Source organism: Arvicanthis niloticus, chromosome 2, assembly GCF_011762505.2.
Source record: "Arvicanthis niloticus isolate mArvNil1 chromosome 2, mArvNil1.pat.X, whole genome shotgun sequence".
Classification (NCBI taxonomy): Eukaryota; Metazoa; Chordata; class Mammalia; order Rodentia; family Muridae; genus Arvicanthis; species Arvicanthis niloticus.
Window position 1 is genome coordinate 11,192,313 of NC_047659.1, and position 17,887 is coordinate 11,210,199.

The 17,887-nt window shown below is 43.9% G+C and overlaps 1 long non-coding RNA gene across 2 annotated transcripts; it reads right to left on the reverse strand.

Moving 5' to 3' along the window:
* Window positions 1-9,361: 9,361 nt before the first annotated feature.
* LOC143441132 (uncharacterized) lies at window positions 9,362-17,514 on the reverse strand. Of its 2 annotated transcripts, none has more exons than XR_013108351.1 (3): window positions 17,340-17,514; window positions 16,210-16,386; window positions 9,362-10,795 (listed from the first exon to the last, which is right to left on the reverse strand). It is a non-coding gene; the product is annotated as an uncharacterized LOC143441132 (long non-coding RNA). The 2 variants fall into 2 exon arrangements; XR_013108352.1 differs by having other exon boundaries at window positions 9,362-10,799.
* Between the last annotated feature and the right edge of the window lie 373 nt (window positions 17,515-17,887).

Below are 17,887 nucleotides of genomic sequence, written 5' to 3' on the forward strand. Positions count from 1 at the left end.
GACCGAGACATTCCTCCCCAGACCCACTATTCCTCACACAGTGTTTTAAAGGGTGATTTTTAAACAAAAAAAAAAACGCAATTATAGATAACTAGACTCTAAAATTCCTCAAGATATAAGAATCTTATTTACTTTGGTAATACATATTTTAAAAGCTTTATTACAATCCTCTGTGTGTGTATGTGTGTATGTGCATGCGTGTGTGCGCAATACACACACACACACACACACACACACACACACACTCGCACAGAGTACGCGTAGAAGTCACTAGAAAACTTGCAAGAGTCCATTCTTCCCTCCCTCCTTCCTTCCTTCCTTTATTCCTTCTTTCTACCATGAGGGTCCCACGGATTGAGCTCATTGTTACCAGGCTTGGTGGCAAGAACCTTTCATGCTTTGAGCTATTTTATGGGCCAATAAGTATGAATATTATTCACCCTCTCCCCCTAAAATTGCTGTTAGTTTGATCTGTTACTTTGATTTACAATTCTTTTTTTTTCTTTTTTTATTAGATATTTTATTTACACTTCAGATACCATCCTGTTTCCCCATTCCCCCCCCCCTTAGAAAACCCCTATCCCATGCCCCCTTTTCCTTTTTGCATTTATACATTTTTTTAAATAATGTTAATCATAAGCATTATAAGTTTGGAATTGTTCAATCAGAGGTGTAACCCACTGACCAACCTAGATATAACAACTATCTTTGACTGGTGGAGATACATGAATATCTGCCTCCCTGTCTCCCCCCTCTTTCTCTCTTTCATCACCTAGCTTCTCCTATCCTTCTTCTCCTCCTCTTCTTACTCCTTTTCTTCCTCTCAGTACTCCTCCTACCTTAGCTCCTCCTACACATCACCCTTCCTGTTAAAATGAAACTTTTCTCTCAAAATACAATTAGAGCATAATTATGCCAATTTGTACCAGTGAGGTACAAGATAGTCCTAATACCCAGTCCATCCTTTTGTTGACTAACCAGCACCTCTGTCATCTATCCTAACTAAAACATTTAGTTCTGAACCTGGCTTTAGGATGAATGTCAGCTGACGACCATCCACTCAAATCTTTTCTCTTACGGTAAATAGCTATAAGTTTTCAACCCCATCAGAAATCCAGAATGACTGAGTTAACTATAATTGTGGGAAGCACAAAGCATAGCTTCTAAAACTTAGCCAATATATAGAGACCTCTGAACACCTGAAAAGCCCCTATACTACCGAACTTTGGAGCATCAAATCTTCAGCCTTCTGGCCCAGAATCATCTGACAGACCTTGGTGATGCAGGATTATTAAGGACTGATTACTCTGTCTAGGCAGATATAATCAGTCAACTATTCTGCATGTGTGTCCTTTTCTGGACAGTAATTTGCCTGTAGATGGAGAGAGGCAATTCTTGCCTAGTGGCTGTTACCACACAACTGGAGTAACTCCAAGGATGCTCAATTTCTTCTTAGAATCCACGACAGGAAGCTGTCAGGAGCAGACAAGTCTCTAATCAATATGAACATTAATATATAAATATTTGTAGCATCAGTTCTATGGACTTCTGATGTTTTGAAAACGAACTATCCATGTAAGGTAACCTGGACTGTTTTCCGTTAACTCCTCTCAGCTATTTCTAAGTAAAATATGGAAAACACCCTAACAATAAACTCAAAAATATGAATTTGCTATAGTCCCTTAACTCATAGGTTAACCGTCCCAAATCAGTTAAAAAAGTTAAAAAAGGGCTGGGTCTAGGCATTGTATTCCTAAATGTGTTATACAGGCACAATGCCCATGAGTGTATCAATATTCATCTCATTTTTATATTAATAAGAGGCTCGTACCAATGAAAACCTTAAATTTGAGATCAAAGTAAATTTTGTACCATTTAAGAAATTATAACTTCATCTTGATTATAATTATACAGATTTCTACCAGTAGGTTATGGCTATGCAGTAAGTCCTAGCTAATCCCCCCTGTTCCAACAAAACCACTACTTGTCCCTAGAAAGACAGACCATTATTAACCACATTAGTCCCCAAGCTCAGGGAATAGGGGCGCGGACTCTTCTTTAACTTCTTCAAGCTGATTAAGGGCGTTGAGATTTTAGAAGAGGGGTGGGGGGGAGAGTAAGTTGATAAGCCTCTGATGCCGTGTCTTCACTGAATCCAGGTGGAATTCCAGGACATCAGAGGTTTGGGCAGGTCTGCTCAGTATGCTTGATGAGTAGATACACCAAGGCTGTGTATTCTGCAATATACAATTCTCAGAACAAGTTTTAGTATCAAGAAAATAAAAAATTTCCCACTCCCAGGGGGCTGACTTTTTTTTTTTTTTAAAGATGATGGTTCTGAAGACTTTTTTTCCCCGCTTGTTAAAATTGGTTGTAGTATTTACGTTTCAGATTTTATCCCCTTAGCCTACTTCCTCCCACCACCCAGAAACCTATCCCATCCCCCTCCTCATGCTTCTATGAGGCAGTGACCACACCTACCCCCTCACTATCCCCTCCCCGCCCTCACATCCCCCCCCCCTTGTGTGTTCATTCATTCATTTGTCATTCTTTTTTTTTTTTATGGGACAGGGCCATCCTCCCCTACATATACCTCTGGAGTCTTGGGTCCCTCCCTATGTGTTCCCAGGCTGGTGGTTTAGACCCTGGGGGGCTCTGGTTGTTTGGTACTGTTGCTTTCCACCTGGGGTCAATAACAGATTAGGTGGCTGTACATGGGGTGAATACCCAGGTGGAAAGGTCTCCTGATGGCCCCTCCTTCAGTTTCTGTTCCATGTTTTGTTTCCCTATTTGCTCCCTTGAGCATTTTTATTTCTCGTTCTAAGTAGAACTGAGGCATCCCCTCTTGGTCGTCCTTCTTCATGAGCTTCATGTGGTCTGTGGGTTGAGTCTTCGATAATCCAAGCTTTTGGGCTAACATCCTTGGAGATATGTTTGTGTAACTATCTTCTTTTGGGGTTTTTGGAAGATTACTTTCTTGCTTTTTCTAGGTTGTAGTTTCCCTCCTTGTGTTGGAGTTTTCCACCAATTATTCTTTGAAGTGCTGGATTTGTGTTGAGATACTGTGTAAATTTGGATTTGTCATGGAATATTTTAGTTTCTCCATCAATAATGATTGACAGTTTTGCTGGGTATAGTAGTCTGGGCTGGCATTTGTATTCTCTTAGGGTCTGTATGATATCGGTCCAGGATCTTCTGGCTTTTACGGTCTCTGGTGAGAAGTCTGGTGTAATTCTTATAGGTCTGCCTTTATATGTTACTTTGCCTTTTTCCCTTACTGCTTTTAGTATTTTTTCTTTGTTTTGTACATTTGATGTTTTGACTATTATATGGCGGGAAGTATTTCTTTTCTGGTCTAAACTATTTGGAGTTCTGTAAGCTTCTTGTATATTTATGGACATCTCTTTCTTTAGGTTAGGGAAGTTTTCCTCTATAATTTTGTTGAGGATATTTACTGGTCCTTTTAGTTGGGAGTCTTCCCCCTCATCTATACCTATTATCCTTAGGTTTGGCCTTCTCATTGTGTCTTGGATTTCTTGTATATTTTGGGTTAGTAGCTTTTTGTATTTTGCATTTTCTTTGACAGTTGTGTCAATGTTTTCCATGGTATCTTCTGCACATGAGATTCTCTCTTCCATCTCTTGTATTCTGTTGGTGATACTTGTGTCTATGACTCATGATCTTTTTTTTTAGGTTTTCTATCTCCAGGGTATTGTCCCTTTGTGATTTCTTTATTGTTTCTACTTCCATTTTTAGATCCTGCATGGTTCTGTTTAATTCCTTTTCCCGTTTGGTTGCATTTTCTTGCAATTCCTTAAGGGATTTTTGTGTTTCCTCTTTGAGGGTTTCTATCTGTCTACCAGTGCTCTCCTTAAGTTCTTTGAGAGTGTTATTTATGTCTTTCTTAAAGCCCTCTATCATCATCATGAGAAGTGATTTTAATTCTGATTCCTGCTTTTCTGGTGTGATGGGGTGTTCAGGGCTTGCTCTGATGGGGGAGCTGGGTTCTGATGATGCCATGTAACTTTGGTTTCTGTTGCTTACATTCTTGCTCTTGCCTTTTGCCATCTGGTTAACTCTAGTGCTGCCTGTACTTGCTGTCTCTGACTGAAGCCTGTCTTTCTAGTTATCTAGCTTGTGCCTGATCTCCTAGGGGTCCAGATGTCTCTGTGATCTTTTCCAGCTGCACTGATTACAGTGGTACCTCTAGGATGCCTCAGGATATGGTGCCTCCAAGGTAGTAGTCCAGCTCGGTGTCTGCTGTTCTGGGTGCAGTGTCTCCTCTAGAATATCTCAGGATATGTTGTCTGAAGCTCTGAGTTCATTTGTTCCTCTGTGGATCTGAATTGAGTGGACCTTCCAGTATGTCTCAGGTGGAATCCGGGGTCCACACAACAGCAGACCTGGCAGAGGTCTGATCTAGGCCTCAGATCTGAGAACTAGTTTCTAAGACACTGTCCAAGTTAGAGCGCCTGGGATCCCTGCCTCCTCTGGGTTCTTGGATGTTGGGGGCAGAGCTGCCACCCAAGATCTGCTCAGTGCTCTGGCCCAGACCGGAAGGAACCAGTGTTCTAGGCCGGGAGTGACTTCCTGGGTCCTTTTGGTTCCCAGTTACTCCCTGTTTAGGGCGGGCCCTGCTGTCTGCTTACCTAAGATACTGCCTGAGTTCGAGCTCCTGGGATCCCTGCTTCCTCTGGGTTCTTGGATGTTGGGGGCAGAGCTGTCACCCAAGATCTGCTCAGTGCTCTCTGATTTACAATTCTTGAAACCTTCTAATGTAGAAAACGTTAACCATGCCCCAACTTAGAAAGACTAGTACCCTTCCCCGCCATGTAGTTATCAGTCAGTGTCTCTCACACCAACTCTTGTTATTTTCTCTTCCATCCTTCCCAGCATCCAATGGCTTTATTCTGATGCAAATCCCAGATACCAGATCATTTCAATGGAAAATGCTCAATGCATAGTTCTGAAAGCAAAGAATTATCTAGGTAAAGATAAAAATACCAAAATGCCTCATGGCACCCGGAATCTACAGTGATGTGTGGGTGTCACGGGAACCCCAGTTAATGTTGAAATTTCCTTGATTTTACAAATGTTTTTTCACAGTTGACTATTGATCCAAGATCTAAGCATCTGTTTGGGTTTTTAAGTATTCTGTGCTAGGTGGTTTTATGGCACTTTGACACAAGCTAGAGTCACCAGAGTGAGGGAGCCTCAATTGAGAGAATGCCTCCAGGAGATCAAACTGCAGGCAAACCTATAAGGCATTTTCTTAGTGAATGGTGGGGAAGGGTCCAGCCCGCTGTGCTTGGTACCACCCCTGGGCTGGTGGTCCTGGGTACTATAAGAAAGCAAGCTGAACAAACCATGTGATGCAAGCCAGTAAGCAGCACCACTCTATGGTCTCTGCATCAGCTCCTGCCTCCAGGTGCCTGCCCTGTTTGAGTTCCTGTCCTGACTTCTTTTGGTGGACTGTGATATATAAGCCAAATAAACCCTTTCTTCCCCCAAGTTGCTTTGGTCAGGGTGTTTCCTTATAGTAGTAGTGACCCTGACTAAGACAGTGTCCACATTTTCCCCAAATTACTTGCTAAAGAAAGTAGTTAGTGGCACTGCAGAGTCGCCTGTACCCCTGGGGTGTGCTGATGTGCCTCCTGCCATGTTGCTCTGTCCCCTGTGTTTTCTGTAAATTTATCATTGATTTTGAAGGTCATCAAGTTCCAGTTTGACATTCTGGCATGAATGCTCCCCCAGCCCCAGCAGCTCCCTAGTGCTGGTCTCTCTTCAGGGCGTGTCCTAGAGATCCATGATGGAGATCCCCATCAGCAGACTGTTGACAGCATGGTGCCACCCTGGCTCACAGGTTAATGGTCCACACCTCTTTACAACTCTGTTTTCTCTCCTTTATATCTGGGACTGAACCCAGGGCAGTAGTTCTCAACCTTCCTGATGCTGCGACCCTTTAAAACAGTTCTTCCCATTGGGGGTTGTGATGACCCCCAATCATAAAGTAATTTTTGTTGCTACTTCACTACTGTAACTTCACTACTGTTATAAATCATAATGTAAGGATCTGGGCTTTCCAAAGGTCTTAGGTGACCCCTGTGAAGGGTCGTTCAACCCCTAGTTGAGAACTGCTGACCCAGGGTCCTACAACATGCTAGGCAGCGTGCTACCACTGAGCTACGTCCCCAGGCCTTTTGTATTTTCCATTTTTAAAACAGGGCCTCGCTAAGTCGCCCACATAAACCTTGAACTTGTGATCCTCCTGCCTCAGCTTTCCATGTAACTGGAATTACAGGCCTGCATCATCATCAACAACAACAATAAAAGGCTTCCTCATCTCCCTCTGCTAGGTTCTGAATCAGAGCAGGGCTGGATCAGCAGCAGCTCGAATAGCCAGTTCCAGCTGAACTGCCTTAATGGGAGGGGCAGATGGGGTCAGAGGGCAAAAGGAAAGAAAAAGCCTAGGAATCAAGAGCTCTCTTCCCCTCCCCTCCCCTCCCCTCCCCTCTCCTCCCCTCCCCTCCCCTCCCCTCCCCTCCCCTCCCCCTCCTTCCTTCCATCCTTCCCTCATCCCTCCTTTTCTCCTTCCCTCTCTTCTCTTTCCCTCTCATTCAGGAATGCTTCACCTGTCATGTCCCCCAGCTGCCATCTTTACCTAGTCACTTCTGCCTTTGGTCCCGGAACACACCTCATTCCTGTGTCCCTCCCACATGTGTCCAGGATAATTCCTTTCTCCCTCTTAGACCTTGGGGGATGGAGGGGAGGAATTATGTGGGCGATGTTCTTTTAAAAAAATGAAAAAGGAAATTCTTTATGCTCCAGAAGAGTTCAAAAGCATCCCTGTAATCCGGTTTTAGCAGGCTGGAATGAACTCACTTTGCAAATGTGAAGTGGGAAGAAATTCCACAGACGTTTAAAGTGACTTTTTAAAAGAGAAAAACAGATTAAACATCAGGTCATTCTTTCCAATCTATTGGAACAGACAAAACATCTTTTTAGAGTGGGTAAACTACAAAAGCTGTCTTGGTTTTAGAGGAAAATTGGCCACCTTGGATGTGAAGAATACCCAAAATATCCTCCAGAGAGCATAGAAGGGGGTAGGGTCTCCAGAATAAAAACCAGCAAGAAAGAATTGAACAAACTCTCAGGAGCTTGACTAAGTAAGTTTACAACACTCTGTGGAATTTTAGGTGTGAGTCTCACTGGAATAGGAGGCTAAGAGGAGAGCTTTCCTGACACACAAATCCCTCAGCCTACCCCTCTCTGAACAAGTCCCCTCCAGTCCGAGACGTATTTTCAGCCTGGGTTTATTAGAATCATTACTAGCCTTGGTTCACCTTTTTCTGGGTGTGAACCATCGCGTTCACCTTGACTTCCAGTCTCCTACTACTTACGCTTCTGAGCAAAGGGCCTGAAAAGTTCCAAAATTCTGGGTCAGAGGCTCAAGCACCACAGGGCCTGGGGTTTAACTGAGCTTGACTTCTTTGGGAAATGCTGGGAAGTCAAGGTGGGCTCGGTGATTGCTGGGAGCGGTCAGGACCTTGCAGGAAGTCAGGCGTGTGCTGAGACCTGAAGGCTGTTGGGCAGGAGCGGGGCTTTGTGTAAAGGGGTTCCTGACAGAGAAAAGAACTTCGTGTGGGGGCCACATCGGGGTTCTAGGTTGCTCTGGCAAGCCTCCTTTACTAAAACCCATTTTTAAAAAACAAAAAATGTTTTCTTAAGTGAAAAGAACATGGAGGGAAGGGTGAAGGGAGGGGGGAAAACTGAGTGGAAGAGTAAAAGAAACAAATCCAACAACCCACCTTCCATCTCTTGATAGAATTCTTCCTCCGGAGTTTACCATCAGCCTTTGCGCCTTTGGCCAAAGAACCGGAACATTCCCTCCCTCCCCTTCCCCCCAGTCTAAGTTCCTATGAGTACCTTCAACAGTGCCCAGAGCAAGCAATAAGTGAGTTTGTGAAAGTACGGACAGCCTAGTTTAGGCCGGGTCACCTACGTGAGCAGGAACATATATTTTTAAAATGACTATTTACATGTGTTAACCCAATTTCTATGAAAAACTGCTTGGGAATACAATCAGAGGGTTAGTAACCTGAGGCTCCAGGTGGCCAGCGTTCCCAGGGACCCAGGCCCAAGAGGGTCCCCTTGTTTGGTGGGGAGGGGCCCATCCTCTACCCCACCCCCAGCATTGTGAGCTCTCTCAGCTCCTGTATATGAATGAGCTGATCTTTCAGCTGCCCTTTGTCTTGGAAAAAATTAATTCTCATTTGCATTACCCCGTCTAAATGTCACCCACCGATATTTTGTTAGACATTAGCAGCGCTGGCAGGGAGGGCCGCGGGGTAATTGCGCTCTGCCTGATGCTGGGATTTACATAATTTCAGACAGCAATTAAAGAATCCTGGGGAATTTTTTTCCTCTCTCCCTTCCAACCTCTCCTACAAAGAAAGCGTTCGTTTACATTAAGCGCTCAGCGCCTTGCTGTTCATTTGCATAAAATTAAAGGTTTTTGTGTTCCCGAACAGCAGGGTAACATTTAAAATTCCGTTTTAAAAAGCTCACCTTACAATAATAAAATGTTAATATCATTTCCTAGGCAATGCAAGGTTGCCAGACGCCTTTCAATTCCAACTTGCTCCGGTGCTAACTGCTCTCTCTCTCTCTCCCTCTCTTCTTTCTCCTTATGCCTTTGTCCATCCCTGTCTTCCCCACCCCGTATCTCCTTCTCTTCAGGGGCACTATCTCTTCACTCTCCCTAATTCTTTCTCTAGATGGGATCCAAATGTTCTCAGCCCTCCAGCCCCAAGCCACCAACAAAGTCAAGTTTCTGTGACCATCCCAAGGACAATGAAGTCCCATGGCGTCCTGTTTATGATGATCGCAGTCACTTCACACCAAGCCCTCATACCAAGTCCCTTAGACATCCCTGTGGATGCTGTGACATCCCAGTAGAGTCCTCAGGTTATTGTTGTAGGATCACCATGAGTCCTGCGCCCAGTTCACATCTCACCCCTCATTTTTACTCATACCAAACAGCCTTGAAATGTTCATCCCATAAAATAGTAAATTCAAGGACTACCTCCCAGGGCTCCCTCTAGCAGGCAGGGGATTGGCCTCCACACAGGCTTCCTGAACCCAGGAATTAAAAAAAAAACACGCATGGATATACACAGAGCTGTCTGCCTACATAGGCAGCTATATATATATATCTATATAGGTATCTATGCAAGCATAAAAGATGGTGTTACTGTGTGATTGGCTTATAAATTATTTTTCCATAAAATTTAAATAAAACGTTAAATACTATTTATATATTTGTTTTAATAATGATCAATCTATGTTAGTAGGCAATATTTTAGAAAGATATACAGCAGGAGGTGAGGCTATAGAGAGACAGAATTCTTGTATAATTTTGAAATAAAGTCAATATGAATTCCAAGATAGAGTGTTATAAATTATATGTTAATTGTAATCCCCAGGGAAAAATACTAAGAAAATAACTTTAAAATGTACAGTGAGATAAATGACAAAGAAATAAAGATGGTTTATGTAATAAAAATAAGACAGTAATGGAGTAAAATTATAAAAGTAAATTATTCCTTAATAATAATTACATTAAATGTAAGTGGGTTAAACTATCCAATTAAATGGTAGAAGATCGGAAGAATGGGCTTTTAAGATGACCTGACTATGTAGTATATATAAGAGATTCATCTTAAATGAAAAGATGGAAATAAGTTGGAAGTAAAAGGATAAGAGATTCTATGTGTGAAAGTAGTCTGAGAGAACTAGAACGCCTGTCCCGATATCAGAAATAAAGATGGCTCAGTGGGTAGATTCCTGTCTCCAAGGCTAGCAAACTGAATTCAACCCCCAGGTCCTTTGAACTGCACATGCACAAGTTCACAGTATAGCAAATGCGCGCGCGCACACACACACACACACACACACACACACACACACACACACTCACTCACAGAGAGAGAAAGAGGATTTTTTTTAAACACAAGGAAATATATTAAATGATGATAAAGGGACCATTGTGATTATTAACATATATGCACCTAGCAACAGAGCTCCAGATTAGAGGAAGTAAATACTAGCAACTTGAATCGAAAAACAGAGGTCCCCTTTCCCAGCTGGAGCCTTCAATGCATGATTGTCAATAGCAGACAGAACAATTAGAAAGATGAAGAAAACCAAGGCCTGAGAGGCATCACAAAGACAGTCAACTTAGCAGACACCCGTATAGCACACTCCACTCCACCGGAGAGGGCAACAGTGGGTCATTTCTTCCCAGTTGATATGGAACATTCTCTAGGGTAAACAGTATTCTAAACTACAAAACAAGACTCAACGGAGTGAAATATAGAAAACATACAAAGTGTCTCCTCAAAACACAGCACACCAACATTTATGAGTGGTAAAGCAGGCTCAGAGGGAAAAGTAGAGCTATGAACTCCTTCATTAAAAAGGAGGCTAGAGAGATGGCTCAGGGGTTAAGATCATGTGCTGCTCTGGAAGACCTCATTTTAGTTCCCAATACCAACATCTGGCTGTTTAGAACCATCTGCAACTCCAACGTCGATGCTTTCATCTGGCCTCCTTGAGCATTGCTTGCACTTGTTGAATAGACGTACGTGGAAGAAAAACGTTCATCCGTAGATGATGCTGATGTTGATGATGATGATAGTGTGGATGCTGCTGCTGCTGACAATGATGTTGACTTCACGATGACAACGACAATGACGCTAGTAAACAACTTCCTGCATGGCTTGGTCCTAGAAACCTGACTGGGGAAAGGTGAGAATAAAGAAACAGCAGGTACACAGAAACAATCTGGGACTGGGTGGGCTGCATTTGCTCTGATGGAGAGCACCTACTATACAGTCTGGAAGCTCAGTACATTTATTGGGTACAGCAAAAGGAGGAGGGTTATCTAGTCCTAGCGGAAAGTTTCTATAAGAGATTAGTCTCAAACTATAAACCTATGGGAGGAGGAAGCTGCAGTTGACATTCCCTGTGCACACATGTGGACAGGGGAAGAAGGACAGGGAAAGGCTTGGCCATTTTCGTGGGTCTGAGGCATTGGTTCAACAATATACATTCACTCAGGACCTAGACCACTCCCCACAATAAAAATGATGATGACAATAATGATAGGTTGAATGGGTAATTAAATGACTTCTAACAAATAAAAGCTGAGTCGAATCGTTTTCCTAATAATTCTTCCAAATGTTTAAAGAATAATTACACAGATCGTGCTCAGAGGCCTCTAAAAATATTCGTTATACAAGGTCAGTATTCTTCCCAAAACAAAGCAAGAAGAAAACGCCAGTGAGTATATTGAATGAATACAGATGCAGGAATCCTTGAATGAGACACTAGCAAATTGAACTCAGTAGCGAACTACAAGGAGCGGGTGTCAGAACAGCAAATGATGTCTGTTGCGGGAGAACAAGTGTGGGTTCCATATCTAAAAGCCAATCGGTAGGTCTAGGGTGGGGCTCAGTTGGTAGAGTGCTTGCTCTAGGATACACCAGGTGCTGGGTTTGATCCCAGGTACCACACAAATGCAGGATGGTGATGTGTTCCTCTCATTACAGGACTGGGGAGGTAAAGGCAAAACACCCATACTTATAAAATAAAAACAAATAAGTCATAAACAAGAATGGACTTGGTGAAAGGCATCTATAAACGCTACCCAGCTGGCATCCTGTCTGAGGATGGGCGTGAGGACTTCTCTGCAATGTTAAGATGAAGGCGGAGCTGGGGAGATGCCACACAGACCCGAAGGCCTATGTTTGGCTTCCTAGCAGTCACATAAAAAGCAGAGTTCCTTTGTAACTCAGTGCTTAGAGAAGGGGCCTTGGACACAGGAGGACTCCTGTTGCTCATTGGCTAGTTTTCCTAGCTAATGATGAGATTCAGGTCCAGTGAGATACTATCTCAAAAAAAAAAAAAATTAAAAAGACCAAAGAAGATACCAGATGTTGACCTCTGGCATCCATATACAAGTGCACATGTACACATACTTATAACATATACACACACTGCACATACATTGATATTCACACAAAGGCTTATATGTAAATGTCTGTAAGGGCAGTGTGTATAAGTCAAAGATTAAACAATCCAACATTAACCGATGAATGGATAAACAAATGGCAGCATATCTATGTAAGAGAATACTATTCAGCAATGAAAAGAAATAGAATTCGGTGACACGCTGCAGCACGGGTGAATCTAGAAAACACAAAATATGGAAGAACTCAGATCCCTAAAAAGGCCACGTGTTCCCTGATCCCAATCTATGAAATGTCCAGATTAGACAGAGGCAGAAGGAGGATCCCTGGCTACCAGGACCTGGGTTGGGACCTGGTGGATAGGAAGCTTCTAGACTTAAACGGTGGATGTTTAACCATGGTGTAGGTTTGCTAAACACAACTGAATCACAGGCTATTAAGTGGTTAACTTCACCATTCTAACCATCTTAAAGTTACTGTTACAGGAATTCTGTCTTAGTTAAAAAGTTAAAGTAAGAAGCAAAGGAGAGTTCAAGCCCTGGCTTCCTTCACCGTGCAAGCTCTGTTAGCTTTGGGTTTACTTTTGTTTGGTCTTGCTGGGATTGTTTGGAGGTAGGATCTCATGTAGCTCAGGTTAGCCTCCAACTTGCTATGCAACTGAGGACAGCCTTGAGCTCTCAGTCCTCCTTCCTCCACCACCAAAGTGCTGAGGTTACCTGCACGCAACACGGTATCCAGACATCATCTGTGTAAAATGACAGCGGTTGCTTTCAATGGGAAATGTCCACATAGGCTCATGTGCTTGAACACCTGATCCTCAGCAGGTGGTGCTGTTTAGGGAGGTCACAGAACACTGGAATAATGCTGTTTTCTTATTTCTTAATAGACATGATTTGATTACTAAATATTAAAGACTGTTCTAGTTCTTAGGGAACATTCCATAAATGAGTGTAAAGGAAGAAGGGTCATGTCTATAAATAACCTCAAATTCTTTAGGAGCAAAAGGTGTGTGTGTGTGTGTGTGTGTGTGTACATAGAGACACATCCATTCATGAGTCTATACTTACACACAGAGATGGCTGTGTATTATGTAGACATCTTTATTGAAAGGGAGACAAAAGACTGGTCATAGAGGTTCAAAGATGATCACTACACTGCAGTAAATAGTATTTAGGTATTGTATTCACCTTTGTTAAAAATATGAAACATGTGTGTGTGTGTGTGCACTCATGTGTGTATATGAAGGTGCATATGCACTGTACCCATGTGCATGTGGAGGTCACGGGTCAACCTCAGCTGACCCACCTTCTTTTGAGACTGGGTCCCTCACTTGCCCAGCTGAGCAGGCTGGCAGCCAGCTGTCCTGTCTGCCTTTCCGGAGTTGTGAGCCACTGCTCTGGGCTTCTCTTTTTGTGCCTTCCTCATGCTTCCAGTGTAAGTATGTTATCTATTGATCTATCTCCCCAGCCTCTCAAATGGTGTTTTAAATTAAAGGCCTAGGGCTGGAGAGGTGGCTCAGCAGTTAAGAGCACTGACCAGTCTTCCAGAGGTCCTGAGTTCAATACCCAGCAACCACATGGTGGCTCAGCCATCTGTAATGGGATCTGATGCCCTCTTCCGGTGTGTCTGAAGACACTACAGTGTACTCACATACATAAATAATTTAAAAATAAACTAAAGGCCTACAATGAGGCTGGGAGGTGACTCAGAGGGTAAGAAGCACAAGCACCAGGACCTGAGCCCAGATCCCCAGCAACCACATTAAAAAGCTGGGTGTGGTAGCACCCAACACTCAGAGGTAGACACAGCAGGATTGCCAGAATTCCCTGGCCAGCCAGTTTAGCCAAACTCGATTTGCAATCCTCCTGCCTCCCGACCTCCTGAGTGCTGTGACCACGGGCCTGTGCCACCACACCTGGCTCACAACATGGTTTTCACCGGCCTATCACATCTGATCATATTGAGGCAACAACTCGCTTAACAGATCCAGTTGCTAACATGCATCCAATTGTCTAACTTTATTTTTTCAAATGGTTAACCAACTATTCTAGCACTATTTATTAAATAATTTATGTTTCCCCTACTGATTTGAAATGCCACTTTCATTATATAATAAATAACTATGCACACCTCAGTTATTTTCTTGCATCGGCTCATTTGTTTAATTACGCCGATTTTACTGTTTTGTCTTATTATATAAATCTGCAAGGTGTTTTGGCTTATTCATTCACTTATTAACTCACTTGAAGTGTTGTGTGTGTATATGTGTATGAGTGTGTTTGAGTGTGTGTGAGTGAGTGTGTATGCATGTGTATGTACGAGTGTGTGTATGTGTGAATATGTATGAGTGTGTATTTGTGTGTATGTATATACAAGTGTGTGCATGTGTTAATATGTGTGTATGTGTGTATGTGAGTGGGTGTGAGTTTGTATATGTGTATGTGAGTGTGTGTATGTGAGTGTATATGTGTGAGTATATGTGTATGTGTGTGCCTATGTGAGTGTGGTGTGTATGTGTGTGCATGTGAGCATGTGTATATGAGTGTGTATGTGTGAGTATATGTGTATGTGTGTGCCTATGTGAGTGTGAACGTGTGTGCATGTGAGTGTGTGTGTGCATATGTGTATGAGTGTGTATATGTGTGAGTATGTGTGTATGTGTGTGTTTATGTGAGTGTGTATGTGTGCATGTGAGTGTGTGTGTATGTGTGTGAGTGTGTGTATGTGAGTATGTGTATGTGTGTGTATATGAGTGTGCATGTGTGTGAGTGCATGTATGTGTGTGTGTTTATGTGAGTATGTATGTGTGTGCATGTGTGTCTGTGTGTGTATGTATGTTTGCTCACTTTTGTTTTCCTTTTGAGACAGGGTCTCAGGTAGCACAAGCTGGCCCTGAACTCCGTATGTAGCTAAGGATGACCTTGAAATCCTGATTCACCTGCCAACACCTCCTGAGTGCTGGGGTGACAGGTGTGCCCCACCAGGTCCAGCTTTTGTGGTGCTTTGCTTGGTGTGCCTGCCCAAGTGTTCTATCAGCTAGGCTGCCACCCCAGTGTTTACTCACGTACTCTGTGGATGGGCGCTATTTTAGGACAGCCTGGACAGTGGCAGAGGAATGAATGCCTTGACACCTGCATTTAAATGTCTGACCTCAGAAGCCCCTCCTGCCCTGATCAATTTCACTTATTAAGATGTTCTTAGCCGTTCTTGTCTATTTATAACTCCCAATGAACTGATGTTGCAAGAAAATACATTTGGGATTTCATTGGAACTGAATTAAATGTATGGATTAATCTTAATGGAATTGACAATTTTTAATCTTCTTTTCCACTGGCCCAGCCGGCCGTGCTTCTATGCAGTCAATTCTCATTTTCATGTGAAGTTTTAGCCTCACACATTTATGACTGAGCTTGTTGTTGGATATTTTCTGTCTTTGTGGCTATTGTGAATGTCATCTTTTGCCATCATACATTCCGGGTGATTAATGTACATACACAGCAAAGCCATTGATTTTTTTGAATATTTCTTTTAAGTCAGCATTTACTGAATTCCTGATTAATTGTAATAGTTCCTGCTTGTTCTTTCAAATTTCCTAGGTAAATAATCACATAATGTGATTTCCCCCTTTACTTTCTTTTGATCTTACCATATACATACATACATACAAACATACATACATACATACATACATACATACATACATATGGTAAGATAATATATGTATATATTTCTTTCTGCATTAGCCAAGGCAAGCTTTCTGAGACATGAGGAGCAGGACTGAACAACCAGTTTTCCCAGGGGAAGCAACCCTGATAAGGAGCTCTGGGCAATTTCTGTGGTGTAAATACTCCCATCACAGCAGATCTGCAGCTGCTGACGTGATGTCACTAGATGTGGAATTTATAAAGAGACACATGGCCTCAACTGTCAGGTGATCTTCAGGGAAGAACACAAAAACAAAATAACAAAAAGAAAAATTGGAAAACACGTGCACACACACACACACACACACACGTAGCCATGCATGCACACACAAGCCCACACACAGGACCAGTTGCAATGGGCATGACCTCTTCCTCAGTAGCTCTAAGAGCACCTGTGACACACTCCACAAGGTACTACTTGTTAGATGGGAAAGGGTGGAATAGCGTCCATTACAAAAGGACGACAAGATCACCTGATGCTGTGGCTCGCATGGTTGCCCAGGCCTGTTCCTCCAAGTCCTGCCACCCTGTTATTCTTTCCAGCAGATACACTCAGATCTGAACTGGGTTCCCCAGTCTTCCGGTGTTGTTCATCTGGTCCCCAGCTGGTGGCGCTATTGACAGGTGGATGGACCTTTAGGAGGTGGAGTCTATTTGGAGAAAGTAGGCCATTAGGGGTGGAGTCTTTGAAGATTATATTGTGACCCTGCAACAACCCCCACCCCACCCCCCAAACGCTTGCTGGCCCCCATGAAGTGAGCAGCCTTTTCTACCATAGGGGAATTGGCATGATAGCCTGCCCCCCTTCAGACCAAAGCAATGGATGCCAGACGGCCACAGCCCGTCTTTGCATCTTTTCAACTGTTTTTCTTGGGGTATGTATCTAGGTGACAGAGAGGTCACAAACACTCGGATCTCTTCTGTGCTCCTCAATCCCTCCCCCTCCTTCCCCTGGACTACTAAAGCCACAGCTCCTCCAACCCAGCATCATCCTGCCTCCTCTTGGAGGGTAAGAGGTGGGACTTACTCCTGCCCCATCTAACCATACCAGGACCAGACTCAAGCCGCTGGCCTGCCCTGGTGCCTCTGGTCTACACGCTCTGTGACTACAGACGGAGCAAATAGAAGCCGTTCGTGAGGTTCACTTATCCGTTCCTCCCTACTGGACCCCAGGGTCAGAATACCCAAGGGAATGACCTCCCTGAAGGCCCTGTTCCCTCGATACCTTTGCTCACTGCTTAAAAGATCTAGTGTCTTCTCCTACCCCTTCACCATACTGTGCCTTTCATGGCGGCCAACAGTGTTGCTAAGACATGTGACCCTTGTCCTTCTGATTCCAGAAGCTTTGACTCCACCCCCTCCTCTTGAGACATTCAGTGTAGTGACCCCGGCTCTCCTTTCTGCTCTAGCACTGTATTCCTGACTTCCGTCTCCACCCTCTCAGCACCCTTCAAGACGCCCCTCTCCTACTTTCCCAGTGACCCACCCCTCTTCCTCACCAGCCAACCACGCATGGCACGTGTTCGCTAGCCTTAAGCACGTCTGAAGCTCTTTATTCTAACCTGCAAAGTAGGGCAACTGCCAGCTACACGCTAACACCAACCTGGGGGTACACGATCCCTGGGCAGGGCACGAAGGGGGCACTCGATGAACCCGACCCGTCGTAGTAGGTTTTATCATCATCGTTCTTGGTCATCTGGAGAAAGAATGCTACAGAAAGAAGGTAAAACCATCACAAGCCACGCACAGTCTGTGCGACCTGTTGAAGCCCTCCCCACACTGCGAGAGGGGAAGTTTCAGTGCTCAGGACAGGGATGGGGGAGGAGTCAAGGATTGAGGGGGAGGAGTCAGCTCCCCAGCAATGCGCAAACTCTGTGCTCTTGTTCCTCTGTCACCAGGGCCTATATTAAGAACATCAAATGTCAGCACAGACGCTTTAACTGCTAATGTGAGGGTGAAAGACAGGTGGGTCGCAGGTGTGCTGGAGGGAAGAGAAAGTCAGGAGTTAGAAAAAGCAAGGAGGTGGCAGGGGGGGAGTTAGAGAAGCCGGCTTCAGTTCAGTAGGAGCCGCGAGCTGTGTGTTGCACAGCAGACAACAGACCTGTAGAGACAGGATCAGTCTGTGGGATGCTGGCTCCAGTGGCAGCCTGG